General features: G+C 30.8%; 41 non-coding genes across 41 annotated transcripts; all 41 read left to right on the top strand.

Annotated features, from left to right (window-relative positions):
* Nucleotides 1-399: 399 nt before the first annotated feature.
* On the top strand, nt 400-475 carry TRNAT-AGU (transfer RNA threonine (anticodon AGU)). The gene has a single exon. It is a non-coding gene; the product is annotated as a tRNA-Thr (tRNA).
* A 436-nt stretch (nt 476-911) lies between these two features.
* Nucleotides 912-984, top strand: TRNAM-CAU (transfer RNA methionine (anticodon CAU)). Its single transcript has one exon. It is a non-coding gene; the product is annotated as a tRNA-Met (tRNA).
* A 430-nt stretch (nt 985-1414) lies between these two features.
* On the top strand, nt 1415-1488 carry TRNAT-AGU (transfer RNA threonine (anticodon AGU)). Its single transcript has one exon. It is a non-coding gene; the product is annotated as a tRNA-Thr (tRNA).
* A 941-nt stretch (nt 1489-2429) lies between these two features.
* Nucleotides 2430-2503, top strand: TRNAT-AGU (transfer RNA threonine (anticodon AGU)). Its single transcript has one exon. It is a non-coding gene; the product is annotated as a tRNA-Thr (tRNA).
* A 435-nt stretch (nt 2504-2938) lies between these two features.
* Nucleotides 2939-3011, top strand: TRNAT-CGU (transfer RNA threonine (anticodon CGU)). Its single transcript has one exon. It is a non-coding gene; the product is annotated as a tRNA-Thr (tRNA).
* Nucleotides 3012-3440: 429 nt separating this feature from the next.
* Nucleotides 3441-3516, top strand: TRNAT-AGU (transfer RNA threonine (anticodon AGU)). The gene has a single exon. It is a non-coding gene; the product is annotated as a tRNA-Thr (tRNA).
* Nucleotides 3517-3952: 436 nt separating this feature from the next.
* TRNAM-CAU (transfer RNA methionine (anticodon CAU)) lies at nt 3953-4025 on the top strand. The gene has a single exon. It is a non-coding gene; the product is annotated as a tRNA-Met (tRNA).
* A 430-nt stretch (nt 4026-4455) lies between these two features.
* TRNAT-AGU (transfer RNA threonine (anticodon AGU)) lies at nt 4456-4529 on the top strand. The gene has a single exon. It is a non-coding gene; the product is annotated as a tRNA-Thr (tRNA).
* Nucleotides 4530-5469: 940 nt separating this feature from the next.
* On the top strand, nt 5470-5543 carry TRNAT-AGU (transfer RNA threonine (anticodon AGU)). The gene has a single exon. It is a non-coding gene; the product is annotated as a tRNA-Thr (tRNA).
* A 435-nt stretch (nt 5544-5978) lies between these two features.
* Nucleotides 5979-6051, top strand: TRNAT-CGU (transfer RNA threonine (anticodon CGU)). The gene has a single exon. It is a non-coding gene; the product is annotated as a tRNA-Thr (tRNA).
* A 1447-nt stretch (nt 6052-7498) lies between these two features.
* TRNAT-AGU (transfer RNA threonine (anticodon AGU)) lies at nt 7499-7572 on the top strand. The gene has a single exon. It is a non-coding gene; the product is annotated as a tRNA-Thr (tRNA).
* A 941-nt stretch (nt 7573-8513) lies between these two features.
* TRNAT-AGU (transfer RNA threonine (anticodon AGU)) lies at nt 8514-8587 on the top strand. Its single transcript has one exon. It is a non-coding gene; the product is annotated as a tRNA-Thr (tRNA).
* Nucleotides 8588-9025: 438 nt separating this feature from the next.
* TRNAT-CGU (transfer RNA threonine (anticodon CGU)) lies at nt 9026-9098 on the top strand. The gene has a single exon. It is a non-coding gene; the product is annotated as a tRNA-Thr (tRNA).
* A 431-nt stretch (nt 9099-9529) lies between these two features.
* On the top strand, nt 9530-9603 carry TRNAT-AGU (transfer RNA threonine (anticodon AGU)). Its single transcript has one exon. It is a non-coding gene; the product is annotated as a tRNA-Thr (tRNA).
* Nucleotides 9604-10039: 436 nt separating this feature from the next.
* TRNAT-CGU (transfer RNA threonine (anticodon CGU)) lies at nt 10040-10112 on the top strand. Its single transcript has one exon. It is a non-coding gene; the product is annotated as a tRNA-Thr (tRNA).
* Nucleotides 10113-10543: 431 nt separating this feature from the next.
* On the top strand, nt 10544-10617 carry TRNAT-AGU (transfer RNA threonine (anticodon AGU)). The gene has a single exon. It is a non-coding gene; the product is annotated as a tRNA-Thr (tRNA).
* A 942-nt stretch (nt 10618-11559) lies between these two features.
* TRNAT-AGU (transfer RNA threonine (anticodon AGU)) lies at nt 11560-11633 on the top strand. Its single transcript has one exon. It is a non-coding gene; the product is annotated as a tRNA-Thr (tRNA).
* Nucleotides 11634-12069: 436 nt separating this feature from the next.
* TRNAT-CGU (transfer RNA threonine (anticodon CGU)) lies at nt 12070-12142 on the top strand. Its single transcript has one exon. It is a non-coding gene; the product is annotated as a tRNA-Thr (tRNA).
* Nucleotides 12143-12569: 427 nt separating this feature from the next.
* Nucleotides 12570-12645, top strand: TRNAT-AGU (transfer RNA threonine (anticodon AGU)). Its single transcript has one exon. It is a non-coding gene; the product is annotated as a tRNA-Thr (tRNA).
* A 436-nt stretch (nt 12646-13081) lies between these two features.
* On the top strand, nt 13082-13154 carry TRNAT-CGU (transfer RNA threonine (anticodon CGU)). Its single transcript has one exon. It is a non-coding gene; the product is annotated as a tRNA-Thr (tRNA).
* Nucleotides 13155-13585: 431 nt separating this feature from the next.
* Nucleotides 13586-13659, top strand: TRNAT-AGU (transfer RNA threonine (anticodon AGU)). The gene has a single exon. It is a non-coding gene; the product is annotated as a tRNA-Thr (tRNA).
* A 436-nt stretch (nt 13660-14095) lies between these two features.
* Nucleotides 14096-14168, top strand: TRNAT-CGU (transfer RNA threonine (anticodon CGU)). Its single transcript has one exon. It is a non-coding gene; the product is annotated as a tRNA-Thr (tRNA).
* Nucleotides 14169-14599: 431 nt separating this feature from the next.
* TRNAT-AGU (transfer RNA threonine (anticodon AGU)) lies at nt 14600-14673 on the top strand. Its single transcript has one exon. It is a non-coding gene; the product is annotated as a tRNA-Thr (tRNA).
* A 438-nt stretch (nt 14674-15111) lies between these two features.
* TRNAT-CGU (transfer RNA threonine (anticodon CGU)) lies at nt 15112-15184 on the top strand. The gene has a single exon. It is a non-coding gene; the product is annotated as a tRNA-Thr (tRNA).
* Nucleotides 15185-16119: 935 nt separating this feature from the next.
* Nucleotides 16120-16193, top strand: TRNAT-AGU (transfer RNA threonine (anticodon AGU)). The gene has a single exon. It is a non-coding gene; the product is annotated as a tRNA-Thr (tRNA).
* A 940-nt stretch (nt 16194-17133) lies between these two features.
* Nucleotides 17134-17207, top strand: TRNAT-AGU (transfer RNA threonine (anticodon AGU)). The gene has a single exon. It is a non-coding gene; the product is annotated as a tRNA-Thr (tRNA).
* Nucleotides 17208-18148: 941 nt separating this feature from the next.
* TRNAT-AGU (transfer RNA threonine (anticodon AGU)) lies at nt 18149-18222 on the top strand. Its single transcript has one exon. It is a non-coding gene; the product is annotated as a tRNA-Thr (tRNA).
* Nucleotides 18223-18658: 436 nt separating this feature from the next.
* Nucleotides 18659-18731, top strand: TRNAT-CGU (transfer RNA threonine (anticodon CGU)). Its single transcript has one exon. It is a non-coding gene; the product is annotated as a tRNA-Thr (tRNA).
* A 430-nt stretch (nt 18732-19161) lies between these two features.
* TRNAT-AGU (transfer RNA threonine (anticodon AGU)) lies at nt 19162-19235 on the top strand. Its single transcript has one exon. It is a non-coding gene; the product is annotated as a tRNA-Thr (tRNA).
* Nucleotides 19236-19671: 436 nt separating this feature from the next.
* TRNAT-CGU (transfer RNA threonine (anticodon CGU)) lies at nt 19672-19744 on the top strand. Its single transcript has one exon. It is a non-coding gene; the product is annotated as a tRNA-Thr (tRNA).
* A 941-nt stretch (nt 19745-20685) lies between these two features.
* TRNAT-CGU (transfer RNA threonine (anticodon CGU)) lies at nt 20686-20758 on the top strand. The gene has a single exon. It is a non-coding gene; the product is annotated as a tRNA-Thr (tRNA).
* A 431-nt stretch (nt 20759-21189) lies between these two features.
* TRNAT-AGU (transfer RNA threonine (anticodon AGU)) lies at nt 21190-21263 on the top strand. Its single transcript has one exon. It is a non-coding gene; the product is annotated as a tRNA-Thr (tRNA).
* Nucleotides 21264-22204: 941 nt separating this feature from the next.
* Nucleotides 22205-22278, top strand: TRNAT-AGU (transfer RNA threonine (anticodon AGU)). The gene has a single exon. It is a non-coding gene; the product is annotated as a tRNA-Thr (tRNA).
* Nucleotides 22279-22715: 437 nt separating this feature from the next.
* On the top strand, nt 22716-22788 carry TRNAT-CGU (transfer RNA threonine (anticodon CGU)). Its single transcript has one exon. It is a non-coding gene; the product is annotated as a tRNA-Thr (tRNA).
* Nucleotides 22789-24234: 1446 nt separating this feature from the next.
* On the top strand, nt 24235-24308 carry TRNAT-AGU (transfer RNA threonine (anticodon AGU)). Its single transcript has one exon. It is a non-coding gene; the product is annotated as a tRNA-Thr (tRNA).
* A 437-nt stretch (nt 24309-24745) lies between these two features.
* TRNAT-CGU (transfer RNA threonine (anticodon CGU)) lies at nt 24746-24818 on the top strand. Its single transcript has one exon. It is a non-coding gene; the product is annotated as a tRNA-Thr (tRNA).
* Nucleotides 24819-25249: 431 nt separating this feature from the next.
* Nucleotides 25250-25323, top strand: TRNAT-AGU (transfer RNA threonine (anticodon AGU)). Its single transcript has one exon. It is a non-coding gene; the product is annotated as a tRNA-Thr (tRNA).
* Nucleotides 25324-25760: 437 nt separating this feature from the next.
* On the top strand, nt 25761-25833 carry TRNAT-CGU (transfer RNA threonine (anticodon CGU)). Its single transcript has one exon. It is a non-coding gene; the product is annotated as a tRNA-Thr (tRNA).
* A 430-nt stretch (nt 25834-26263) lies between these two features.
* TRNAT-AGU (transfer RNA threonine (anticodon AGU)) lies at nt 26264-26337 on the top strand. The gene has a single exon. It is a non-coding gene; the product is annotated as a tRNA-Thr (tRNA).
* Nucleotides 26338-26774: 437 nt separating this feature from the next.
* TRNAT-CGU (transfer RNA threonine (anticodon CGU)) lies at nt 26775-26847 on the top strand. Its single transcript has one exon. It is a non-coding gene; the product is annotated as a tRNA-Thr (tRNA).
* Nucleotides 26848-27279: 432 nt separating this feature from the next.
* TRNAT-AGU (transfer RNA threonine (anticodon AGU)) lies at nt 27280-27353 on the top strand. The gene has a single exon. It is a non-coding gene; the product is annotated as a tRNA-Thr (tRNA).
* The last annotated feature ends 462 nt before the right edge of the window (nt 27354-27815 follow it).

Raw genomic sequence — 27815 nt, 5'->3', positions numbered from 1 at the left:
TTCATCAAACAAGTATTGAATACATTTTAAGAATTAAACGTCTGGTTCTATGAACTTTAGAATAAGTTATCATAAAATGAAATAAAATACTTGGTATTGTGAAGATTTTTATAGGAATGCATTGACTGAAATATCGAAAAGTAAATGACAAAGAACAAGATAGAGCCGTATGACCACTCTATTGTTGAGTTCAACTAATCCACTCTTCGGCAAGGTATATTTTAAAATTCTATCAATAGGGAAAACTTCAAATTAGAGAGGTGTTTTTGAATAAGTGAAGCGTCTTCATCTAAAGTGTTTGAGTAGAGAAGTCTGTGAACTTACAAAAGAAAATGAAAGTGAAAAAGCAATATTCTCTTGAACACCATAAAGAAAAGTCTTTCAAAGTTAAGACTCAAGGGCGTGCTGTGGCTTAGCTGGTTAAAGCACCTGTCTAGTAAACAGGAGATCCTGAGTTCAACTCTCAGCAGCGCCTTGCTTTTCTCTTTATTATATAACAAATCAATTTCATTAGGTACTATTCTGATACAATTAAAATATAAAAGTCTGATTCATCTTACTGTTGAACAGATCATCTTAAACCTCATAAAAACCAAAGTATTTTCAAGATTATAGAGTGAATACTGTTGTTGCAAAATAAAAAAAGACATATCTATGAGAAAGACATAGATGACATTACTTCCTCGATTTGAGCTATATTAATGCCTTCATGAAAAAATAATGTAATGTATTCAAGAAATAACATTGGGTTTTATAAGAGTACCAGTTTATTAAAACATATTAATACTTGTTTAGTGATTGAGTATCTTTTTGTGTTTAAGATTACAGTACATATAAAGAAGAATTTATAGCAGGAAACAAAATTTCATCATCAACAATAGATTATTTATGTATTTTTTGTTATTGACGTTGGTGGTGTGGCTTAGTGGTTAAAGCGCCTGTCTCATAAACAGGAAATGCTGAGTTCAAATCTCAGCAGCACCTAACTGTTTTCTCCATGCTTTAGGAATATTTTTCATCAAACAAATGTTGAATACAATTTAAGAATAAACGTCTGGTTCTATGAACTTCAGAATAAGTTATCATAAAATGAAATAAAATACTTGGCATTGTGAAGATTTTTATAGGAATGCATTGACTGAAATATCGAAAAGTAAATGACAAAGAACAAGATAGAGCCGTATGATCACTCTATTGTTGAGTTCAACTAATCCACTCTTCGGCAAGGTATATTTTAAAATTCTATGAATAGGGTAAACTTCAAATTAGAGAGGTGTTTTTGAATAAGTGAAGCTTCTTCATCTAAAGTGTTTGAGTAGAGAAGTCTGTGAACTTATAAAAGAATATGAAAGTGAAAAAGCAATATTCTCTTGAACACCATAAAGAAAAGTCTTTCAAAGTAAAGACTCAAGGGGGTGCTGTGGCTTAGCTGGTTAAAGCGCCTGTCTAGTAAGCAGGAGATCCTGAGTTCAACTCTCAGCAGCGCCTTGCTTTTCTCTTTGTTATATAACAAATTAATTTCATTAGGTCCTATTCTGATACAATTAAAATATAAAAGTCTGATTCATCTTACTGTTGAACAGATCATCTTAAACCTCATAAAAACCAAAGTATTTTCAAGATTATAGAGTGAATACTGTTGTTGCAAAATAAAAAAAGACATATCTATGAGAAAGACGTATATGACATTACTACTTCGATTTGAGCTATATTAATGCCTTCATGAAAAAAAAAATATAATGTATTCAAGAAATAACATTGGGTTTTATAAGAGTACCTGTTTATTGAAACATATTAATACTTGTTTAGTGATTGAGTATCTTATTGTGTTTAAGATTACAGTACATATAAAGAAGAATTAATAGCAGGAAACAAAATTTCATCATCAGCAGTAGATTATTTATGTATTTTTTACTATTGACGTTGGTGCTGTGGCTTAGTGGTTAAAGCGCCTGTCTCGTAAACAGGAAATCCTGAGTTCAAATCTCAATAGACCCTAACTGTTTTCTCCATGCTTTAGGAATATTTTTCATCAAACAAGTATTGAATCCATTTTAAGAATTAAACGTCTGGTTCTATGAACTTTAGAATAAGTTATCATAAAATGAAATAAAATACTTGGTATTGTGAAGATTTTCATAGGAATGCATTGACTGAAATATCGAAAAGTAAATGACAAAGAACAAGATAGAGACGTATGATCACTCTATTGTAAAGTACAACTAATCCACTCTTCGGCAAGGTATATTTTAAAATTCTATGAATAGGGTAAACTTCAAATTAGAGAGGTGTTTTTGAATAAGTGAAGCGTCTTCATCTAAAGTGTTTGAGTAGAGAAGTCTGTGAACTTATAAAAGAATATGAAAGTGAAAAAGCAATATTCTCTTGAACACCATAAAGAAAAGTCTTTCAAAGTAAAGACTCAAGGGGGTGCTGTGGCTTAGCTGGTTAAAGCGCCTGTCTAGTAAACAGGAGATCCTGAGTTCAACTCTCTGCAGCGCCTTGCTTTTCTCTTTGTTATATAACAAATCAATTTCATTAGGTCCTATTCTGATACAATTAAAATATAAAAGTCTGATTCATCTTACTGTTGAACAGATCATCTTAAACCTCATAAAAACCAAAGTATTTTCAAGATTATAGAGTGAATACTGTTGTTGCAAAATAAAAAAAGACATATCTATGAGAAAGACGTATATGACATTACTACCTCGATTTGAGCTATATTAATGCCTTCATGAAAAAAAATATAATGTATTCAAGAAATAACATTGGGTTTTATAAGAGTACCTGTTTATTAAAACATATTAATACTTGTTTAGTGATTGAGTATCTTATTGTGTTTAAGATTACAGTACATATAAAGAAAAATTTATAGCAGGGAACAAAATTTCATCATCAGCAGTAGATTATTTATGTATTTTTTGCTATTGACGTTGGTGCTGTGGCTTAGTGGTTAAAGTGCCTGTCTCGTAAACAGGATATCCTGAGTTCAAATCTCAGTAGCACCTAACTGTTTTCTCCATGCTTTAGGAATATTTTTCATCAAACAAGTATTGAATACATTTTAAGAATTAAACGTCTGGTTCTATGAACTTTAGAATAAGTTATCATAAAATGAAATAAAATACTTGGTATTGTGAAGATTTTTATAGGAATGCATTGACTGAAATATCGAAAAGTAAATGACAAAGAACAAGATAGAGCCGTATGACCACTCTATTGTTGAGTTCAACTAATCCACTCTTCGGCAAGGTATATTTTAAAATTCTATCAACAGGGAAAACTTCAAATTAGAGAGGTGTTTTTGAATAAGTGAAGCGTCTTCATCTAAAGTGTTTGAGTAGAGAAGTCTGTGAACTTACAAAAGAAAATGAAAGTGAAAAAGCAATATTCTCTTGAACACCATAAAGAAAAGTCTTTCAAAGTTAAGACTCAAGGGCGTGCTGTGGCTTAGCTGGTTAAAGCACCTGTCTAGTAAACAGGAGATCCTGAGTTCAACTCTCAGCAGCGCCTTGCTTTTCTCTTTATTATATAACAAATCAATTTCATTAGGTACTATTCTGATACAATTAAAATATAAAAGTCTGATTCATCTTACTGTTGAACAGATCATCTTCAACCTCATAAAAGCCAAAGTATTTTCAAGATTATAGAGTGAATACTGTTATTGCAAAATAAAATAAGACATATCTATGAGAAAGACATAGATGACATTACTACCTCGATTTGAGCTATATTAATGCCTTCATGAAAAAAAAATGTAATGTATTCAAGAAATAACATTGGGTTTTATAAGAGTACCAGTTTATTAAAACATATTAATACTTGTTTAGTGATTGAGTATCTTTTTGTGTTTAAGATTACAGTACATATAAAGAAGAATTTATAGCAGGAAACAAAATTTCATCATCAACAATAGATTATTTATGTATTTTTTGCTATTGACGTTGGTGGTGTGGCTTAGTGGTTAAAGCGCCTGTCTCATAAACAGGAAATGCTGAGTTCAAATCTCAGCAGCACCTAACTGTTTTCTCCATGCTTTAGGAATATTTTTCATCAAACAAATGTTGAATACAATTTAAGAATAAACGTCTGGTTCTATGAACTTCAGAATAAGTTATCATAAAATGAAATAAAATACTTGGCATTGTGAAGATTTTTATAGGAATGCATTGACTGAAATATCGAAAAGTAAATGACAAAGAACAAGATAGAGCCGTATGATCACTCTATTGTTGAGTTCAACTAATCCACTCTTCGGCAAGGTATATTTTAAAATTCTATGAATAGGGTAAACTTCAAATTAGAGAGGTGTTTTTGAATAAGTGAAGCTTCTTCATCTAAAGTGTTTGAGTAGAGAAGTCTGTGAACTTATAAAAGAATATGAAAGTGAAAAAGCAATATTCTCTTGAACACCATAAAGAAAAGTCTTTCAAAGTAAAGACTCAAGGGGGTGCTGTGGCTTAGCTGGTTAAAGCGCCTGTCTAGTAAGCAGGAGATCCTGAGTTCAACTCTCAGCAGCGCCTTGCTTTTCTCTTTGTTATATAACAAATTAATTTCATTAGGTCCTATTCTGATACAATTAAAATATAAAAGTCTGATTCATCTTACTGTTGAACAGATCATCTTAAACCTCATAAAAACCAAAGTATTTTCAAGATTATAGAGTGAATACTGTTGTTGCAAAATAAAAAAAGACATATCTATGAGAAAGACGTATATGACATTACTACTTCGATTTGAGCTATATTAATGCCTTCATGAAAAAAAAATATAATGTATTCAAGAAATAACATTGGGTTTTATAAGAGTACCTGTTTATTGAAACATATTAATACTTGTTTAGTGATTGAGTATCTTATTGTGTTTAAGATTACAGTACATATAAAGAAGAATTAATAGCAGGAAACAAAATTTCATCATCAGCAGTAGATTATTTATGTATTTTTTACTATTGACGTTGGTGCTGTGGCTTAGTGGTTAAAGCGCCTGTCTCGTAAACAGGAAATCCTGAGTTCAAATCTCAATAGACCCTAACTGTTTTCTCCATGCTTTAGGAATATTTTTCATCAAACAAGTATTGAATCCATTTTAAGAATTAAACGTCTGGTTCTATGAACTTTAGAATAAGTTATCATAAAATTAAATAAAATACTTGGTATTGTGAAGATTTTTATAGGAATGCATTGACTGAAATATCGAAAAGTAAATGACAAAGAACAAGATAGAGACGTATGATCTCTCTATTGTTGAGTTCAACTAATCCACTCTTCGGCAAGGTATATTTTAAAATTCTATGAATAGGGTAAACTTCAAATTAGAGAGGTGTTTTTGAATAAGTGAAGCGTCTTCATCTAAAGTGTTTGAGTAGAGAAGTCTGTGAACTTATAAAAGAATATGAAAGTGAAAAAGCAATATTCTCTTGAACACCATAAAGAAAAGTCTTTCAAAGTAAAGACTCAAGGGGGTGCTGTGGCTTAGCTGGTTAAAGCGCCTGTCTAGTAAACAGGAGATCCTGAGTTCAACTCTCTGCAGCGCCTTGCTTTTCTCTTTGTTATATAACAAATCAATTTCATTAGGTCCTATTCTGATACAATTAAAATATAAAAGTCTGATTCATCTTACTGTTGAACAGATCATCTTAAACCTCATAAAAACCAAAGTATTTTCAAGATTATAGAGTGAATACTGTTGTTGCAAAATAAAAAAAGACATATCTATGAGAAAGACGTATATGACATTACTACCTCGATTTGAGCTATATTAATGCCTTCATGAAAAAAAATATAATGTATTCAAGAAATAACATTGGGTTTTATAAGAGTACCTGTTTATTAAAACATATTAATACTTGTTTAGTGATTGAGTATCTTATTGTGTTTAAGATTACAGTACATATAAAGAAGAATTTCTAGCAGGGAACAAAATTTCATCATCAGCAGTAGATTATTTATGTATTTTTTGCTATTGATGTTGGTGCTGTGGCTTAGTGATTAAAGCGCCTGTCTCGTAAACAGGAAATCTTGAGTTCAAATCTCAGTAGCACCTAACTGTTTTCTCCATGCTTTAGGAATATTTTTCATCAAACAAGTATTGAATACATTTTAAGAATTAAACGTCTGGTTCTATGAACTTTAGAATAAGTTATCATAAAATTAAATAAAATACTTGGTATTGTGAAGATTTTTATAGGAATGCATTGACTGAAATACCGAAAAGTAAATGACAACGAACAAGATAGAGCCATATGATCACTCTATTGTTGAGTTCAACTAATCCACTCTTCGGCAAGGTATTATTTTAAAATTCTATGAATAGGGTGAACTTCAAATTAGAGAGGTGTTTTTGAATAAGTGAAACGTCTTCATCTAAAGTGTTTGAGTAGAGAAGTCTGTGAACTTATAAAAGAATATGAAAGTGAAAAAGCAATATTCTCTTGAACACCATAAAGAAAAGTCTTTCAAAGTAAAGACTCAAGGGGGTGCTCTGGCTTAGCTGGTTAAGGTGCCTGTCTAGTAAACAGGAGATCCTGAGTTCAACTCTCAGCAGCGCCTTGCTTTTCTCTTTGTTATATAACTAATCAATTTCATTAGGTCCTATTCTGATACAATTAAAATATAAAAGTCTGATTCATCTTACTGTTGAACAGATCATCTTAAACCTCATAAAAACCAAAGTATTTTCAAGATTATAGAGTGAATACTGTTGTTGCAAAATAAAAAAAGACATATCTATGAGAAAGAAGTATATGACATTACTACCTCGATTTGAGCTATATTAATGCCTTCATGAAAAAAAAAATATAATGTATTCAAGAAATAACATTGGGTTTTATAAGAGTACCTGTTTATTGAAACATATTAATACTTGTTTAGTGATTGAGCATCTTATTGTGTTTAAGATTACAGTACATATAAAGAAGAATTTATAGCAGGAAACAAAAGTTCATCATCAACAATAGATTATTTATGTATTTTTTGTTATTGCGGTTGGTGCTGGGGCTTAGTGGTTAAAGCGCCTGTCTCGTAAACAGGAAATCCTGAGTTCAAATCTCAATAGCACCTAACTGTATTCTCCATGCTTTAGGAATATTTTTCATCAAACAAGTATTGAATATATTTTAAGAATCAAACGTCTGGTTCTATGAACTTTAGAATAAGTTATCATAAAATGAAATAAAATACTTGGTATTGTGAAGATTTTTATAGGAATGCATTGACTGAAATATCGAAAAGTAAATGACAACGAACAAGATAGAGACGTATGATCACTCTATTGTTGAGTTCAACTAATCCACTCTTCGGCAAGGTATATTTTAAAATTCTATGAATAGGGTAAACTTCAAATTAGAGAGGTGTTTTTGAATAAGTGAAGCGTCTTCATCTAAAGTGTTTGAGTAGAGAAGTCTGTGAACTTATAAAAGAATATGAAAGTGAAAAAGCAATATTCTCTTGAACACCATAAAGAAAAGTCTTTCAAATTAATGACTCAAGGGGGTGCTGTGGCTTAGCTGGTTAAAGCACCTGTCTAGTAAACAGGAGATCCTGAGTTCAACTCTCAGCAGCGCCTTGCTTTTCTCTTTGTTATATAACAAATCAATTTCATTAGGTCCTATTCTGATACAATTAAAATATAAAAGTCTGATTCATATTACTGTTGAACAGATCATCTTAAACCTCATAAAAACCAAAGTATTTTCAAGATTATAGAGTGAATACTGTTGTTGCAAAATAAAAAAAGACATATCTATGAGAAAGACGTATATGACATTACTACCTCTATTTGAGCTATATTAATGCCTTCATGAAAAAAAAAACTATAATGTATTCAAGAAATAACATTGGGTTTTATAAGAGTACCTGTTTATTAAAACATATTAATACTTGTTTAGTGATTGAGTATCTTATTGTGTTTAAGATTACAGTACATATAAAGAAGAATTTATAGCAGGGAACAAAATTTCATCATCAGCAGTAGATTATTTATGTAATTTTTGCTATTGACGTTGGTGTTGTGGCTTAGTGCTTAAAGCGCATGTCTCGTAAACAGGAAATCCTGAGTTCAAATCTCAGTAGCACCTAACTGTTTTCTCCATGCTTTAGGAATATTTTTCATCAAACAAGTATTGAATACATTTTAAGAATTAAACGTCTGGTTCTATGAACTTTAGAATAAGTTATCATAAAATGAAATAAAATACTTGGTATTGTGATGATTTTTATAGGAATGCATTGACTGAAATATCGAAAAGTAAATGACAAAGAACAAGATAGAGACGTATGATCACTCTATTGTTGAGTTCAACTAATCCACTCTTCGGCAAGGTATATTTTAAAATTCTATGAATAGGGTAAACTTCAAATTAGAGAGGTGTTTTTGAATAAGTGAAGCGTCTTCATCTAAAGTGTTTGAGTAGAGAAGTCTGTGAACTTATAAAAGAATATGAAAGTGAAAATGCAATATTCTCTTGAACCCATAAAGAAAAGTCTTTCAAAGTTAAGACTCAAGGGGGTGCTGTAGCTTAGCTGGTTAGAGCGCCTGTCTAGTAAACAGGAGATCCTGAGTTCAACTCTCAGCAGCGCCTTGCTTTTCTCTTTATTATATACCAAATCTATTTCATTAGGTACTATTCTGATACAATTAAAATATAAACGTCTGATTCATCTTACTGTTGAACAGATCATCTTCAACCTCATAAAAGCCAAAGTATTTTCAAGAATATAGAGTGAATACTGTTATTGCAAAATAAAAAAAGACATATCTATGAGAAAGACATAGATGACATTACTACCTCGATTTGAGCTATATTAATGCCTTCATTAAAAAAAAAATGTAATGTATTCAAGAAATAACATTGGGTTTTTTTAAGAGTACCTGTTTATTAAAACATATTAATACTTGTTTAGTGATTGAGTATCTTATTGTGTTTAAGATTACAGTACATATAAAGAAGAATTTATAGCAGGAAACAAAATTTCATCATCAGCAGTAGATTATTTATGTATTTTTCGGTATAGACGTTGGTGCTGTGGCTTAGTGGTTAAAGCACCTGTCTCGTAAACAGGAAATCCTGAGTTCAAATCTCAGTAGCACCTAACAGTTTTCTCCATGCTTTAGGAATATTTTTCATCAAACAAGTATTGAATACATTTTAAGAATTAAACGCCTGGTTCTATGAACTTTAGAATAAGTTATCATAAAATGAAATAAAATACTTGGTATTGTGAAGATTTTTATAGGAATGCATTGACTGAAATATCGAAAAGTAAATGACAAAGAACAAGATAGAGACGTATGATCACTCTATTGTTGAGTTCAACTAATCCACTCTTCGGCAAGGTATATTTTAAAATTCTATGAATAGGGTAAACTTCAAATTAGAGAGGTGTTTTTGAATAAGTGAAGTGTCTTCATCTAAAGTGTTTGAGTAGAGAAGTCTGTGAACTTTTAAAAGAATATGAAAGTGAAAAAGCAATATTCTCTGGAACACCATAAAGAAAAGTCTTTCAAAGTAAAGACTCAAGGGGGTGCTGTGGCTTAGCTGGTTAAAGCGCCTGTCTAGTAAACAGGAGATCCTGAGTTCAACTCTCAGCAGTGCCTTGCTTTTCTCTTTGTTATATAACAAATCAATTTCATTAGGTCCTATTCTGATACAATTAAAATATAAAAGTCTGATTCATCTTACTGTTGAACAGATCATCTTAAACCTCATAAAAACCAAAGTATTTTCAAGATTATAGAGTGAATACTGTTGTTGCAAAATAAAAAAAGACATATCTATGAGAAAGACGTATATGACATTACTACCTCGATTTGAGCTATATTAATGCCTTCATGAAAAAAAAATATAATGTATTCAAGAAATAACATTGGGTTTTATAAGAGTACCTGTTTATTAAAACATATTAATACTTGTTTAGTGATTGAGTATCTTATTGTGTTTAAGATTACAGTACATATAAAGAAGAATTTATAGCAGGGAACAAAATTTGATCATCAGCAGTAGATTATTTATGTATTTTTTGCTATTGATGTTGGTGCTGTGGCTTAGTGATTAAAGCGCCTGTCTCGTAAACAGGAAATCTTGAGTTCAAATCTCAGTAGCACCTAACTGTTTTCTCCATGCTTTAGGAATATTTTTCATCAAACAAGTATTGAATACATTTTAAGTATTAAACGTCTGGTTCTATGAACTTTAGAATAAGTTATCATAAAATGAAATAAAATACTTGGTATTGTGAAGATTTTTATAGGAATGCATTGACTGAAATATCGAAAAGTAAATGACAAAGAACAAGATAGAGCCGTATGATCACTCTATTGTTGAGTTCAACTAATCCACTCTTCGGCAAAGTATATTTCAAAATTCTATGAATAGGGTAAACTTCAAATTAGAGAGGTGTTTTTGAATAAGTGAAGCTTCTTCATCTAACGTGTTTGAGTAGAGAGGTCTGTGAACTTATAAAAGAATATGAAAGTGAAAAAGCAATATTCTCTTGAACACCATAAAGAAAAGTCTTTCAAAGTAAAGACTCAAGGGGGTGCTGTGGCTTAGCTGGTTAAAGCGCCTGTCTAGTAAACAGGAGATCCTGAGTTCAACTCTCAGCAGCGCCTTGCTTTTCTCTTTGTTATATAACAAATCAATTTCATTAGGTCCTATTCTGATACAATTAAAATATAAAAGTCTGATTCATCTTACTGTTGAACAGATCATCTTAAACCTCATAAAAACCAAAGTATTTTCAAGATTATAGAGTGAATACTGTTGTTGCAAAATAAAAAAAGACATATCTATGAGAAAGACGTATATGACATTACTACCTCGATTTGAGCTGTATTAATGCCTTCATGAAAAAAAAATATATAATGTATTCAAGAAATAACATTGGGTTTTATAAGAGTACATGTTTATTGAAACATATTAATACTTGTTTAGTGATTGAGTATCTTATTGTGTTTAAGATTACAGTACATATAAAGAAGAATTTATAGCAGGAAACAAAATTTCATCATCAACAATAGATTATTTATGTATTTTTTGTTATTGAGGTTGGTGCTGTGGCTTAGTGGTTAAAGCACCTGTCTCGTAAACAGGAAATCCTGAGTTCAAATCTCAATATCACCTAACTGTTTTCTCCATGCTTTAGGAATATTTTTCATCAAACAAGTATTGAATACATTTTAAGAATCAAACGTCTGGTTCTATGAACTTTAGAATAAGTTATCATAAAATGAAATAAAATACTTGGTATTGTGAAGATTTTTATAGGAATGCATTGACTGAAATATCGAAAAGTAAATGACAAAGAACAGATAGAGCCGTATGATCACTCTATTGTTGAGTTCAACTAATCCACTCTTCAGCAAGGTATATTTTAAAATTTTATGAATAGGGTAAACTTCAAATTAGAGAGGTTTTTTTTTAATAAGTGAAGCGTCTTCATCTAAAGTGTTTGAGTAGAGAAGTCTGTGAACTTATAAAAGAATATGAAAGTGAAAAAGCAATATTCTCTTGAACACCATAAAGAAAAGTCTTTCAAAGTTAAGACTCAAGGGGGTGCTGTGGCTTAGCTGGTTAAAGCGCCTGTCTAGTAAACAGGAGATCCTGAGTTCAACTCTCAGCAGCGCCTTGCTTTTCTCTTTATTATATAACAAATCAATTTCATTAGGTACTATTCTGATGCAATTAAAATATAAACGTCTGATTCATCTTACTGTTGAACAGATCATCTTCAACCTCATAAAAGCCAAAGTATTTTCAAGATTATAGAGTGAATACTGTTATTGCAAAATAAAAAAAGACATATCTATGAGAAAGACGTAGATGACATTACTACCTCGATTTGAGCTATATTAATGCCTTCATGAAAAAAAAATGTAATGTATTCAAGAAATAACATTGGGTTTTATAAGAGTACCTGTTTATTAAAACATAATAATACTTGTTTAGTGATTGAGTATCTTTTTGTGTTTAGGGTTACAGTACATATAAAGAAGAATTTATAGCAGGAAACAAAATGTCATCATCAACAATAGATTATTTATGTATTTTTTGTTATTGAGGTTGGTGCTGTGGCTTAGTGGTTAAAGCGCCTGTCTCGTAAACAAGAAATCCTGAGTTCAAATCTCAGTAGCACCTAACTGTTTCTCCATGCTTTAGGAATATTTTTCATCAAACAAGTGTTAAATACATTTTAAGAATTAAACGTCTGGTTCTATGAAAATTAGAATAAGTTATCATAAAATGAAATAAAATACTTGGTATTGTGAAGATTTTTATAGGAATGCATTGACTGAAATATCGAAAAGTAAATGACAAAGAACAAGATAGAGCCGTATGATCACTCTATTGTTGAGTTCAACTAATCCACTCTTCGGCAAGGTATATTTTAAAATTCTATGAATAGGGTAAACTTCAAATTAGAGAGGTGTTTTGAATAAGTGAAACGTCTTCATCTAAAGTGTTTGAGTAGAGAAGTCTGTGAACTTATAAAAGAATATGAAAGTGAAAAAGCAATATTCTCTTGAACACCATAAAGGAAAGTCTTTCAAAGTTAAGACTCAAGGGTGTGCTGTGGCTTAGCTGGTTAAAGCACCTGTCTAGTACACAGGAGATCCTGAGTTCAACTCTCAGCAGCGCCTTGCTTTTCTCTTTGTTATATAACAAATCAATTTCATTAGGTCCTATTCTGATACAATTAAAATATAAAAGTCTGATTCATCTTTCTGTTGAACAGATCATCTTAAACCTCATAAAAACCAAAGTATTTTTAAGATTATGGAGTAAATACTGTTATTGCAAAATAAAAAAAGACATATATATGAGAAATACGTAGATTACATTACTACCTCGATTTGAGCTATATTAATGCCTTCATGAAAAAAAAAATGTAATGTGTTCAAGAAATAACATTGGGTTTTATAAGAGTACCAGTTTATTAAAACATAATAATACTTGTTTAGTGATTGAGTATCTTTTTGTGTTTAAGATTACAGTACATATAAAGAAGAATTTATAGCAGGAACAAAATTTCATCATCAACAATAGATTATTTATGTATTTTTTGTTATTGACGTTGGTGGTGTGGCTTAGTGGTTAAAGCGCCTGTCTCGTAAACAGAAAATCCTGAGTTCAAATCTCAGTAGCACCTAACTGTTTTCTCCATGCTTTAGGAATATTTTTCATCAAACAAGTATTGAATATATTTTAAGAATTAAACGTCTGGTTCTATGAACTTTCGAATGAGTTATCATAAAATGAAATAAAATACTTGGTATTGTGAAGATTTTTATAGGAATGCATTGACTGAAATATCGAAAAGTAAATGACAAAGAACATGATAGAGCCGTATGATCACTCTATTTTTGAGTTCAACTAATCCACTCTTCGGCAAGGTATATTTTAAAATTCTATGAATAGGGTAAACTTCAAATTAGAGAGGTGTTTTTGAATAAGTGAAGCGTCTTCATCTAAAGTGTTTGAGTAGAGAAGTCTGTGAACTTATAAAAGAATATGAAAGTGAAAAAGCAATATTCTCTTGAACACCATAAAGAAAAGTCTTTCAAAGTTAAGACTCAGGGGGGTGCTGTGGCTTAGCTGGTTAAAGCGCCTGTCTAGTAAACAGGAGATCCTGAGTTCAACTCTCAGCAGCGCCTTGCTTTTCTCTTTATTATATAACAAATCAATTTCATTAGGTACTATTCTGATACAATTAAAATATAAAAGTCTGATTCATCTTACTGTTGAACAGATCATCTTCAACCTCATAAAAGCCAAAGTATTTTCAAGATTATAGAGTGAATACTGTTTTTGCAAAATAAAAAAAGACATATCTATGAGAAAGACGCAGATGACATTACTACCTCGATTTGAGCTATATTAATGCCTTCATGAAAAAAAATGTAATGTATTCAAGAGATAACATTGGGTTTTATAAGAGTACCTGTTTATTAAAACATAATAATACTTGTTTAGTGAATGAGTATGTTTTTGTGTTTAGGGTTACAGTACATATAAAGAAGAATTTATAGCAGGAAACAAAATTTCATCATCAACAATAGATTATTTATGTAGTTTTTTGTTATTGACGTTGGTGCTGTGGCTTAGTGGTTAAAGCGCCTGTCTCGTAAACAGGAAATCCTGAGTTCAAATCTCAGTAGCACCTAACTGTTTTCTCCATGCTTTAGGAATATTTTTCATCAAACAAGTGTTAAATACATTTTAAGAATTAAACGTCTGGTTCTATGAAAATTAGAATAAGTTATCATAAAATGAAATAAAATACTTGGTATTGTGAAGATTTTTATAGGAATGCATTGACTGAAATATCGAAAAGTAAATGACAAAGAACAAGATAGAGCCGTATGATCACTCTATTGTTGAGTTCAACTAATCCACTCTTCGGCAAGGGATATTTTAAAATTCCATGAATAGGGTAAACTTCAAATTAGAGAGGTGTTTTTGAATAAGTGAAACGTCTTCATCTAAAGTGTTTGAGTAGAGAAGTCTGTGAACTTATAAAAGAATATGAAAGTGAAAAAGCAATATTCTCTTGAACACCATAAAGAAAAGTCTTTCAAAGCTAAAACTCCAGGGGGTGCTGTGGCTTAGCTGGTTAAAGCACCTGTCTAGTAAACAGGAGATCCTGAGTTCAACTCTCAGCAGCACCTTGCTTTTCTCTTTGTTATATAACAAATCAATTTCATTAGGTCCTATTCTGATACAATTAAAATATAAAAGTCTGATTCATCCTTCTGTTGAACAAATCATCTTAAACCTCATAAAAACCAAAGTATTTTCAAGATTATTGAGTAAATACTGTTATTGCAAAATAAAAAATGACATATATATGAGAAAGACGTAGATGACATTACTACCTCGATTTGAGCTATATTAATGCCTTCATGAAAAAAAAAATGTAATGTATTCAAGAAATACCATTGGGTTTTATAAGAGTACCAGTTTATTAAAACATATTAATACTTGTTTATTGATTGAGTATCTTTTTGTGTTTAAGATTACAGTACATATAAAGAAGAATTTATAGCAGGAAACAAAATTTCATCATCAACAATAGATTATTTATGTATTTTTTTGTTGTTGATGTTGGTGGTGTGGCTTAGTGGTTAAAGCGCCTGTCTCGTAAACAGGAAATGCTGAGTTCAAATCTCAGCAGCACCTATCTGTTTTCTCCATGCTTTAGGAATATTTTTCATCAAACAAATGTTGAATACAATTTAAGAATAAACGTCTGGTTCTATGAAAATTAGAATAAGTTATCATAAAATGAAAAAAAGAAACTTGGTATTGTGAAGATTTTTATAGGAATGCATTGTCTGAAATATCGAAAAGTAAATGACAAAGAACAAGATAGAGCCGTATGATCACTCTATTGTTGAGTTCAACTAATCCACTCTTCGGCAAGGTATATTTTAAAATTCTATGAATAGGGTAAACTTCAAATTAGAGAGGTGTTTTTGAATAAGTGAAGCTTCTTCATCTAAAGTGTTTGAGTAGAGAAGTCTGTGAACTTATAAAAGAATATGAAAGTGAAAAAGCAATATTCTCTTGAACACCATAAAGAAAAGTCTTTCAAAGCTAAGACTCAAGGGGGTGCTGTGGCTTAGCTGGTTAAAGCACCTGTCTCGTAAACAGGAAATGCTGACTTCAAATCTCAGCAGCACCTATCTGTTTTCTCCATGCTTTAGGAATATTTTTCATCAAACAAATGTTGAATACAATTTAAGAATAAACGTCTGGTTCTATGAACTTCATAATAAGTTATCATAAAATGAAATAAAATACTTGGCATTGTGAAGATTTTTATAGGAATGCATTGACTGAAATATCGAAAAGTAAATGACAAAGAACAAGATAGAGCCATATGATCACTCTATTGCTGAGTTCAACTAATCCACTCTTCGGCAAGGTATATTTAAAAATTCTATGAATAGGGTAAACTTCAAATTAGAGAGGTGTTTTTGAATAAGTGAAGCTTCTTCATCTAAAGTGTTTGAGTAGAGAAGTCTGTGAACTTATAAAAGAATATGAAAGTGAAAAAGCAATATTCTCTTGAACACCATAAAGAATATTCTTTCAAAGTAAAGTCTCAAGGGGGTGCTGTGGCTTAGCTGGTTAAAGCACCTGTCTAGTAAACAGGAGATCCTGAGTTCAACTCTCAGCAGCGCCTTGCTTTTCTCTTTGTTATATAACAAATCAATTTCATTAGGTCCTATTCTGATACAATTAAAATATAAAAGTCTGATTCATCTTACTGTTGAACAGATCATCTTAAACCTCATAAAAACCAAAGTATTTTCAAGATTATAGAGTGAATACTGTTGTTGCAAAATAAAAAAAGACATATCTATGAGAAAGACGCATATGACATTACTACCTCGATTTGAGCTATATTAATGCCTTTATGAAAAAAAAATATAATGTATTCAAGAAATAACATTGGGTTTTATAAGAGTACCTGTTTATTAAAACATATTAATACTTGTTTAGTGATTGAGTATCTTTTTGTGTTTAAGATTACAGTACATATAAAGAAGAATTTATAGCAGGAAACAAAATTTCATCATCAGCAGTAGATTATTTATGTATTTTTTGCTATTGACGTTGGTCCTGTGGCTTAGTGGTTAAACCGCCTGTCTCGTAAACAGAAAATCCTGAGTTCAAATCTCAGTAGCACCTAACTGTTTTCTACATGCTTTAGGAATATTTTTCATCAAACTAGTATTGAATACATTTTAAGAATTAAACGTCTGGTTCTATGAACTTTCGAATAAGTTATCATAAAATGAAATAAAATACTTGGTATTGTGAAGATTTTTATAGGAATGCATTGACTGAAATATCGAAAAGTAAATGACAAAGAACATGATAGAGCCGTATGATCACTCTATTTTTGAGTTCAACTAATCCACTCTTCGGCAAGGTATATTTTAAAATTCTATGAATAGGGTAAACTTAAAATTAGAGAGGTGTTTTTGAATAAGTGAAGCGTCTTCATCTAAAGTGTTTGAGTAGAGAAGTCTGTGAACTTATAAAAGAATATGAAAGTGAAAAAGCAATATTCTCTTGAACACCATAAAGAAAATTCTTTCAAAGTAAAGACTCAAGGGGGTGCTGTGGCTTAGCTGGTTAAAGCACCTGTCTAGTAAACAGGAGATCCTGAGTTCAACTCTCAGCAGCGCCTTGCTTTTCTCTTTGTTATATAACAAATCAATTTCATTAGGTCCTATTATGATACAATTAAAATATAAAAGTCTGATTCATCTTACTGTTGAACAGATCATCTTAAACCTCATAAAAACCAAAGTATTTTCAAGATTATAGAGTAAATACTGTTGTTGCAAAATAAAAAAAGACATATCAATGAGAAAGACGTATATGACATTACTACCTCGATTTGAGCTATATTAATGCCTTCATGAAAAAAAAAATATAATGTATTCAAGAAATAACATTGGGTTTTATAAGAGTACCTGTTTATTAAAACATATTAATACTTGTTTAGTGATTGAGTATCTTTTTGTGTTTAAGATTACAGTACATATAAAGAAGAATTTATAGAAGGAAACAAAATTTCATCATCAGCAGTAGATTATTTATGTATTTTTGGTTATTGACGTTGGTGCTGTGGCTTAGTGGTTAAAGCGCCTGTCTCTTAAACAGGAAATCCTGAGTTCAAATCTCAATAGCACCTAACTGTTTTCTCCATGCTTTAGGAATATTTTTCATCAAATAAGTGTTAAATACATTTTAAGAATTAAACGTCTGGTTCTATGAAAATTAGAATAAGTTATCATAAAATGAAATAAAATACTTGGTATTGTGAAGATTTTTATAGGAATACATTGACTGAAATATCAAATAGTAAATGACAAAGAACAAGATAGAGCCGTATGATCACTCTATTGTTGAGTTCAACTAATCCACTCTTCTGCAAGGTATATTTTAAAATTCTATGAATAGGGTAAACTTCAAATTAGAGAGGTGTTTTTGAATAAGTGAAGCGTCTTCATCTAAAGTGTTTGAGTAGAGAAGTCTGTGAACTTATAAAAGAATATGAAAGTGAAAAAGCAATATTCTCTTGAACACCATAAAGAAAAGACTTTCAAAGTAAAGACTCAAGGGGGTGCTGTGGCTTAGCTGGTTAAAGCGCCTGTCTAGTAAACAGGAGATCCTGAGTTCAACTCTCAGCAGCGCCTTGCTTTTCTCTTTGTTATATAACAAATCAATTTCATTAGGTCCTATTCTGATACAATTAAAATATAAAAGTCTGATTCATCCTACTGTTGAACAGATCATCTTAAACCTCATAAAAACCAAAGTATTTTCAAGATTATAGAGTGAATACTGTTGTTGCAAAACAAAAAAAGACATATCTATGAGAAAGACGTATATGACATTACTACCTCAATTTAAGCTATATTAATGCCTTCATGAAAAAAAATATATAAGTATTCAAGAAATAACATTGGGTTTTATAAGAGTACCTGTTTATTAAAACATATTAATACTTGTTTAGTGATTGAGTATCTTATTGTGTTTAAGATTACAGTACATATAAAGAAGAATGTATAGCAGGAAACAAAATGTCATCATCAGCAGTAGATTATTTATGTATTTTTTGCGATTTACGTTGGTGCTGTGGCTTAGTGGTTAAAGAGCCTGTCTCGTAAACAGGAAATCCTGAGTTCAAATCTCAGTAGCACCTAACTGTTTCTCCATGCTTTAGGAATATTTTTCATCAAACAAGTATTGAATACATTTTAAGAATTAAACGTCTGGTTCTATGAACTTTAGAATAAGTTATCATAAAATGAAATAAAATACATGGTATTGTGAAGATTTTTATAGGAATGCATTGTCTGAAATATCGAAAAGTAAATGACAAAGAACAAGATAGAGCCGTATGATCACTCTATTGTTGAGTTCAACTAATCCACTCTTCGGCAAGGTATATTTTAAAATTCTATGAATAGGGTAAACTTCAAATTAGAGAGGTGTTTTTGAATAAGTGAAGCTTCTTCATCTAAAGTGTTTGAGTAGAGAAGTCTGTGAACTTATAAAAGAATATGAAAGTGAAAAAGCAATATTCTCTTGAACACCATAAAGAAAATTCTTTCAAAGTAAAGACTCAAGGGGGTGCTGTGGCTCAGCTGGTTAAAGCACCTGTCTAGTAAACAGGAGATCCTGAGTTCAACTCTCAGCAGCGCCCTGCTTTTCTCTTTGTTATATAACAAATCAATTTCATTAGGTCCTATTCTGATACAATTAAAATATAAAAGTGTGATTCATCTTACTGTTGAACAGATCATCTTAAACCTCATAAAAACCAAAGTATTTTCAAGATTATAGAGTGAATACTGTTGTTGCAAAATAAAAAAGACATATCTATGAGAAAGACGTATATGACATTACTACCTCGATTTGAGCTATATTAATGCCTTCATGAAAAAAAAAATATAATGTATTCAAGAAATAACATTGGGTTTTATAAGAGTACCTGTTTATTAAAACATATTAATACTTGTTTAGTGATTGAGTATCTTTTTGTGTTTAAGATTACAGTACATATAAAGAAGAATTTATAGCAGGAAACAAAATTTCATCATCAGCAGTAGATTATTTATGTATTTTTTGCTATTGATGTTGGTGCTGTGGCTTAGTGGTTAAACCGCCTGTCTCGTAAACAGAAAATCCTGAGTTCAAATCTCAGTAGCACCTAACTGTTTTCTCCATGCTTTAGGAATATTTTTCATCAAACAAGTATTGAATACATTTTAAGAATTAAACGTCTGGTTCTATGAACTTTCGAATAAGTTATCATAAAATGAAATAAAATACTTGGTATTGTGAAGATTTTTATAGGAATGCATTGACTGAAATATCGAAAAGTAAATGACAAAGAACATGATAGAGCCGTATGATCACTCTATTTTTGAGTTCAACTAATCCACTCTGCGGCAAGGTATATTTTAAAATTCTATGAATAGGGTAAACTACAAATTAGAGAGGTGTTTTTGAATAAGTGAAGCGTCTTCATCTAAAGTGTTTGAGTAGAGAAGTCTGTGAACTTATAAAAGAATAATAAAGTGAAAAAGCAATATTCTCTTGAACACCATAAAGAAAATTCTTTCAAAGTAAAGACTCAAGGGGGTGCTGTGGCTTAGCTGGTTAAAGCGCCTGTCTAGTAAACATTAGATCCTGAGTTCAACTCTCAGCAGCGCCTTGCTTTTCTCTTTATTATATAACAAATAAATGTCATTAGGTACTATTCTGATACAATTAAAATATAAAAGTCTGATTCATCTTACTGTTGAACAGATCACCTTCAACCTCATAAAAGCCAAAGTATTTTCAAGATTATAGAGTGAATACTGTTTTTTCAAAATAAAAAAAGACATATCGATGAGAAAGACGTAGATGACATTACTACCTCGATTTGAGCTGTATTAATGCCTTCATGAAAAAAAAATGTAATGTATTCAAGAGATAACATTGGGTTTTATAAGAGTACCTGTTTATTAAAACATAATAATACTTGTTTAGTGAATGAGTATCTTTTTGTGTTTAGGGTTACAGTACATATAAAGAAGAATTTATAGCAGGAAACAAAATTTCATCATCAACAATAGATTATTTATGTATTTTTTGTTATTGAAGTTGGTGCTGTGGCTTAGTGGTTAAAGCGCCTGTCTCGTAAACAGGAAATCCTGAGTTCAAATCTCAGTAGCACCTAACTGTTTTCTCCATGCTTTAGGAATATTTTTCATCAAACAAGTGTTAAATACATTTTAAGAATTACACGTCTGGTTCTGTGAAAATTAGAATAAGTTATCATAAAATGAAATAAAATACTTGGTATTGTGAAGATTTTTATAGGAATGCATTGTCTGAAATATCGAAAAGTAAATGACAAAGAACAAGATAGAGCCGTATGATCACTCTATTGTTGAGTTCAACTAATCCACTCTTCGGCAAGGTATATTTTAAAATTCTATGAATAGGGTAAACTTCAAATTAGAGAGGTGTTTTTGAAGAAGTGAAGCTTCTTCATCTAAAGTGTTTGAGTAGAGAAGTCTGTGAACTTATAAAAGAATATGAAAGTGAAAAAGCAATATTCTCTTGAACACCATAAAGAAAATTCTTTCAAAGTAAAGACTCAAGGGGGTGCTGTGGCTTAGCTGGTTAAAGCACCTGTCTAGTAAACAGGAGATCCTGAGTTCAACTCTCAGCAGCGCCCTGCTTTTCTCTTTGTTATATAACAAATCAATTTCATTAGGTCCTATTCTGATACAATTAAAATATAGAAGTCTGATTCATCCTACTGTTGAACAGATCATCTTAAACCTCATAAAAACCAAAGTATTTTCAAGATTATAGAGTGAATACTGTTGTTGCAAAATAAAAAAAGACATATCTATGAGAAAGACGTCTATGACATTACTACCTCAATTTGAGCTATATTAATGCCTTCATGAAAAAAAAAATATAATGTATTCAAGAAATAACATTGGGTTTTATAAGAGTACCTGTTTATTAAAACATATTAATACTTGTTTAGTGATTGAGTATCTTTTTGTGTTTAAGATTACAGTACATATAAAGAAGAATTTATAGCAGGAAACAAAATTTCATCATCAACAATAGATTATTTATGTATTTTTTTGTTGTTGATGTTGGTCGTGTGGCTTAGTGGTTAAAGCGCCTGTCTCGTAAACAGGAAATGCTGACTTCAAATCTCAGCAGCACCTATCTGTTTTCTCCATGCTTTAGGAATATTTTTCATCAAACAAATGTTGAATACAATTTAAGAATAAACGTCTGGTTCTATGAACTTCAGAATAAGTTATCATAAAATGAAATAAAATACTTGGCATTGTGAAGATTTTTATAGGAATGCATTGACTGAAATATCGAAAAGTAAATGACAAAGAACAAGATAGAGCCGTATGATCACTCTATTGCTGAGTTCAACTAATCCACTCTTCGGCAAGGTATATTTAAAAATTCTATGAATAGGGTAAACTTCAAATTAGAGAGGTGTTTTTGAATAAGTGAAGCTTCTTCATCTAAAGTGTTTGAGTAGAGAAGTCTGTGAACTTATAAAAGAATATGAAAGTGAAAAAGCAATATTCTCTTGAACACCATAAAGAAAAGTCTTTCAAAGTTAAGACTCAAGGGGGTGCTGTGGCTTAGCTGGTTAAAGCGCCTGTCTAGTAAACAGGAGATCCTGAGTTCAACTCTCAGCAGCGCCTTGCTTTTCTCTTTATTATATAACAAATCAATTTCATTAGGTACTATTCTGATACAATTAGAATATAAAAGTCTGATTCATCTTACTGTTGAACAGATCATCTTCAACCTCATACAAGCCAAAGTATTTTCAAGATTATAGTATGAATACTGTTATTGCAAAATAAAAAAAGACATATCTATGAGAAAGACGTAGATGACATTACTACCTCGATTTGAGCTATATTAATGCCTTCATGAAAAAAAAAATGTAATGTATTCAAGAAATAACATTGGGTTTTATAAGAGTACCTGTTTATTAAAACATAATAATACTTGTTTAGTGATTGAGTATCTTTTTGTGTTTAGGGTTACAGTACATATAAAGAAGAATTTATAGCAGGAAACAAAATTTCATCATCAACAATAGATTATTTATGTATTTTTTGTTATCGACGTTGGTGCTGTGGCTTAGTGGTTAAAGCGCCTGTCTCGTAAACAAGAAATCCCGAGTTCAAATCTCAGTAGCACCTAACTGCTTTCTCCATGCTTTAGGAATATTTTTCATCAAACAAGTGTTAAATACATTTTAAGAAATAAACGTCTGGTTCTATGAAAATTAGAATAAGTTATCATAAAATGAAATAAAATACTTTGTATTGTGAAGATTTTTATAGGAATGCATTGACTGAAATATCGAAAAGTAAATGACAAAGAACAAGATAGAGCCGTGTGATCACTCTATTGTTGAGTTCAACTAATCCACTCTTCGGCAAGGTATATTTTAAAATTCTATGAATAGGGTAAACTTCAAATTAGAGAGGTGTTTTTGAATAAGTGAAGCGTCTTCATCTAAAGTGTTTGAGTGGAGAAGTCTGTGAACTTATAAAAGAATATGAAAGTGAAAAAGCAAAATTCTGTTGAACACCATAAAGAAAAGTCTTTCAAAGTTAAGACTCAAGGGGGTGCTCTGGCTTAGCTGGTTAAAGCGCCTGTCTAGTAAACAGAAGATCCTGAGTTCAACTCTCAGCAGCGCCTTGCTTTTCTCTTTGTTATATAACAAATCAATTTCATTAGGTCCTATTCTGATACAATTAAAATATAAAAGTCTGATTCATCTTACTGTTGAACAGATCATCTTAAACCTCATAAAAACCAAAGTATTTTCAAGATTATAGAGTGAATACTGTTGTTGCAAAATAAAAAAAGACATATCTATGAGAAAGACGCATATGACATTACTACCTCGATTTGAGCTATATTAATGCCTTCATGAAAAAAAAAATATAATGTATTCAAGAAATAACATTGGGTTTTATAAGAGTACCTGTTTATTAAAACATATTAATACTTGTTTAGTGATTGAGTATCTTTTTGTGTTTAAGATTACAGTACATATAAAGAAGAATTTATAGCAGGAAACAAAATTTCATCATCAGCAGTAGATTATTTATGTATTTTTTGCTATTGACGTTGGTGCTGTGGCTTAGTGGTTAAACCGCCTGTCTCGTAAACAGAAAATCCTGAGTTCAAATCTAAGTAGCACCTAACTGTTTTCTCCATGCTTTAGTAATATTTTTCATCAAACAAGTATTGAATACATTTTAAGAATTAAACGTCTGGTTCTATGAACTTTCGAATAAGTTATCATAAAATGAAATAAAATACTTGGTATTGTGAAGATTTTTATAGGAATGCATTGACTGAAATATCGAAAAGTAAATGACAAAGAACATGATAGAGCCGTATGATCACTCTATTTTTGAGTTCAACTAATCCACTCTTCGGCAAGGTATATTTTAAAATTCTATGAATAGGGTAAACTTAAAATTAGAGAGGTGTTTTTGAATAAGTGAAGCGTCTTCATCTAAAGTGTTTGAGTAGAGAAGTCTGTGAACTTATAAAAGAATATGAAAGTGAAAAAGCAATATTCTCTTGAACACCATAAAGAAAATTCTTTCAAAGTAAAGACTCAAGGGGGTGCTGTGGCTTAGCTGGTTAAAGCACCTGTCTAGTAAACAGGAGATCCTGAGTTCAACTCTCAGCAGCGCCTTGCTTTTCTCTTTGTTATATAACAAATCAATTTCATTAGGTCCTATTATGATACAATTAAAATATAAAAGTCTGATTCATCTTACTGTTGAACAGATCATCTTAAACCTCATAAAAACCAAAGTATTTTCAAGATTATAGAGTGAATACTGTTGTTGCAAAATAAAAAAAGACATATCAATGAGAAAGACGTATATGACATTACTACCTCGATTTGAGCTATATTAATGCCTTCATGAAAAAAAAAATATAATGTATTCAAGAAATAACATTGGCTTTTATAAGAGTACCTGTTTATTAAAACATATTAATACTTGTTTAGTGATTGAGTATCTTTTTGTGTTTAAGATTACAGTACATATAAAGAAGAATTTATAGCAGGAAACAAAATTTCATCATCAGCAGTAGATTATTTATGTATTTTTGGTTATTGACGTTGGTGCTGTGGCTTAGTGGTTAAAGCGCCTGTCTCGTAAACAGGAAATCCTGAGTTCAAATCTCAGTAGCACCTAACTGTTTTCTCCATGCTTTAGGAATATTTTTCATCAAACAAGTGTTAAATACATTTTAAGAATTAAACGTCTGGTTCTATGAAAATTAGAATAAGTTATCATAAAATGAAATAAAATACTTGGTATTGTGAAGATTTTTATAGGAATACATTGACTGAAATATCAAATAGTAAATGACAAAGAACAAGATAGAGCCGTATGATCACTCTATTGTTGAGTTCAACTAATCCACTCTTCTGCAAGGTATATTTTAAAATTCTATGAATAGGGTAAACTTCAAATTAGAGAGGTGTTTTTGAATAAGTGAAGCGTCTTCATCTAAAGTGTTTGAGTAGAGAAGTCTGTGAACTTATAAAAGAATATGAAAGTGAAAAAGCAATATTCTCTTGAACACCATAAAGAAAAGACTTTCAAAGTAAAGACTCAAGGGGGTGCTGTGGCTTAGCTGGTTAAAGCGCCTGTCTAGTAAACAGGAGATCCTGAGTTCAACTCTCAGCAGCGCCTTGCTTTTCTCTTTGTTATATAACAAATCAATTTCATTAGGTCCTATTCTGATACAATTAAAATATAAAAGTCTGATTCATCCTACTGTTGAACAGATCATCTTAAACCTCATAAAAACCAAAGTATTTTCAAGATTATAGAGTGAATACTGTTGTTGCAAAACAAAAAAAGACATATCTATGAGAAAGACGTATATGACATTACTACCTCAATTTGAGCTATATTAATGCCTTCATGAAAAAAAATATATAAGTATTCAAGAAATAACATTGGGTTTTATAAGAGTACCTGTTTATTAAAACATATTAATACTTGTTTAGTGATTGAGTATCTTATTGTGTTTAAGATTACAGTACATATAAAGAAGAATGTATAGCAGGAAACAAAATGTCATCATCAGCAGTAGATTATTTATGTATTTTTTTGTTATTGACGTTGGTGCTGTGGCTTAGTGGTTAAAGCGCCTGTCTCGTAAACAGGAAATCCTGAGTTCAAATCTCAGCAGCACCTATCTGTTTTCTCCATGCTTTAGGAATATTTTTCATCAAACAAATGTTTAATACAATTTAAGAATAAACGTCTGGTTCTATGAACTTTAGAATAAGTTATCATAAAATGAAATAAAATACTTGGCATTGTGAAGATTTTTATAGGAATGCATTGACTGAAATATCAAAAAGTAAATGACAAAGAACAAGATAGAGCCGTATGATCACTCTATTGTTGAGTTCAACTAATCCACTCTTCGGCAAGGTATATTTAAAAATTCTATGAATAGGGTAAACTTCAAATTAGAGAGGTGTTTTTGAATAAGTGAAGCTTCTTCATCTAAAGTGTTTGAGTAGAGAAGTCTGTGAACTTATAAAAGAATATGAAAGTGAAAAAGCAATATTCTCTTGAACACCATAAAGAAAAGTCTTTCAAAGTAAAGACTCAAGGGGGTGCTGTGGCTTAGCTGGTTAAAGCACCTGTCTAGTAAACAGGAGATCCTGAGTTCAACTCTCAGCAGCGACTTGCTTTTCTCCTTGTTATATTACAAATCAATTTCATTAGGTCCTATTCTGATACAATTAAAATATAAAAGTCTGATTCATCTTACTGTTGAACAGATCATCTTAAACCTCATAAAAACCAAAGTATTTTCAAGATTATAGAGTGAATACTGTTGTTGCAAAATAAAAAAAGACATATCTATGAGAAAGACGTATATGACATTACTACCTCGATTTGAGCTATATTAATGCCTTCATGAAAAAAAAAATATAATGTATTCAAGAAATAACATTGGGTTTTATAAGAGTACCTGTTTATTAAAACATATTAATACTTGTTTAGTGATTGAGTATCTTTTTGTGTTTAAGATTACAGTACATATAAAGAAGAATTTATAGCAGGAAACAAAATATCATCATCAGCAGTAGATTATTTATGTATTTTTTGCTATTGACGTTGGTGCTGTGGCTTAGTGGTTAAAGCGCCTGTCTCGTAAACAGGAAATCCTGAGTTCAAATCTCAATAGCACCTAACTGTTTTCTCCATGCTTTAGGAATATTTTTCATCAAACGAGTATTGAATACATTTTAAGAATTAAACGTCTGGTTCTATGAACTTTAGAATCAGTTATCATAAAATGAAATAAAATACTTGGTATTGTGAAGATTTTTATAGGAATGCATTGACTGAAATATCGAAAAGTAAATGACAAATAACAAGAGAGAGCCGTATGATCACTCTATTGTTGAGTTCAACTAATCCACTCTTCGGCAAGGTATATTTTAAAATTCTATGAATAGGGTAAACTTAAAATTTGAGAGGTGTATTTTGAATAAGTGAAGCGTCTTCATCTAAAGTGTTTGAGTAGAGAAGTCTGTGAACTTATAAACGAATTTGAAAGTGAAAAAGCCATATTCTCTTGAACACCATAAAGAAAAGTCTTTCGAAGTTAAGATTCAAGGGGGTGCTGTGGCTTAGCTGGTTAAAGCGCCTGTCTAGTAAACAGGAGATCCTGAGTTCAACTCTCAGCAGCGCCTTGCTTTTCTTTTTGTTATATAACAAATCAATTTCATTAGGTCCTATTCTGATACAATTAAAATATAAAAGTCTGATTTATCTTTCTGTTGAACAGGTCATCTTAAACCTCATAAAAACCAAAGTATTTTCAAGATTATAGAGTAAATACTGTTATTGCAAAATAAAAAAAGACATATCTATGAGAAAGACGTAGATGACATTACTACCTCGATTTGAGCTATATTAATGCCTTCATGAAAAAAAAATGTAATGTATTCAAGAAATAACATTGGGTTTTATAAGAGTACCAGTTTATTAAAACATATTAATACTTGTTTAGTGATTGAGTATCTTTTTGTGTTTAAGATTACAGTACATATAAGGAAGAATTTATAGCAGGAAACAAAATTTCATCATCAACAATAGATTATTTATGTATTTTTTGTTATTGACGTTGGTGGTGTGGCTTAGTGGGTAAAACG

This window comes from Lissotriton helveticus, chromosome 12 (genome assembly GCF_964261635.1).
Source record: "Lissotriton helveticus chromosome 12, aLisHel1.1, whole genome shotgun sequence".
NCBI classification, from domain to species: Eukaryota; Metazoa; Chordata; class Amphibia; order Caudata; family Salamandridae; genus Lissotriton; species Lissotriton helveticus.
Note: the sequence above shows the minus strand (reverse complement) of the source record. Positions and strands in the feature narration are given on the sequence as shown.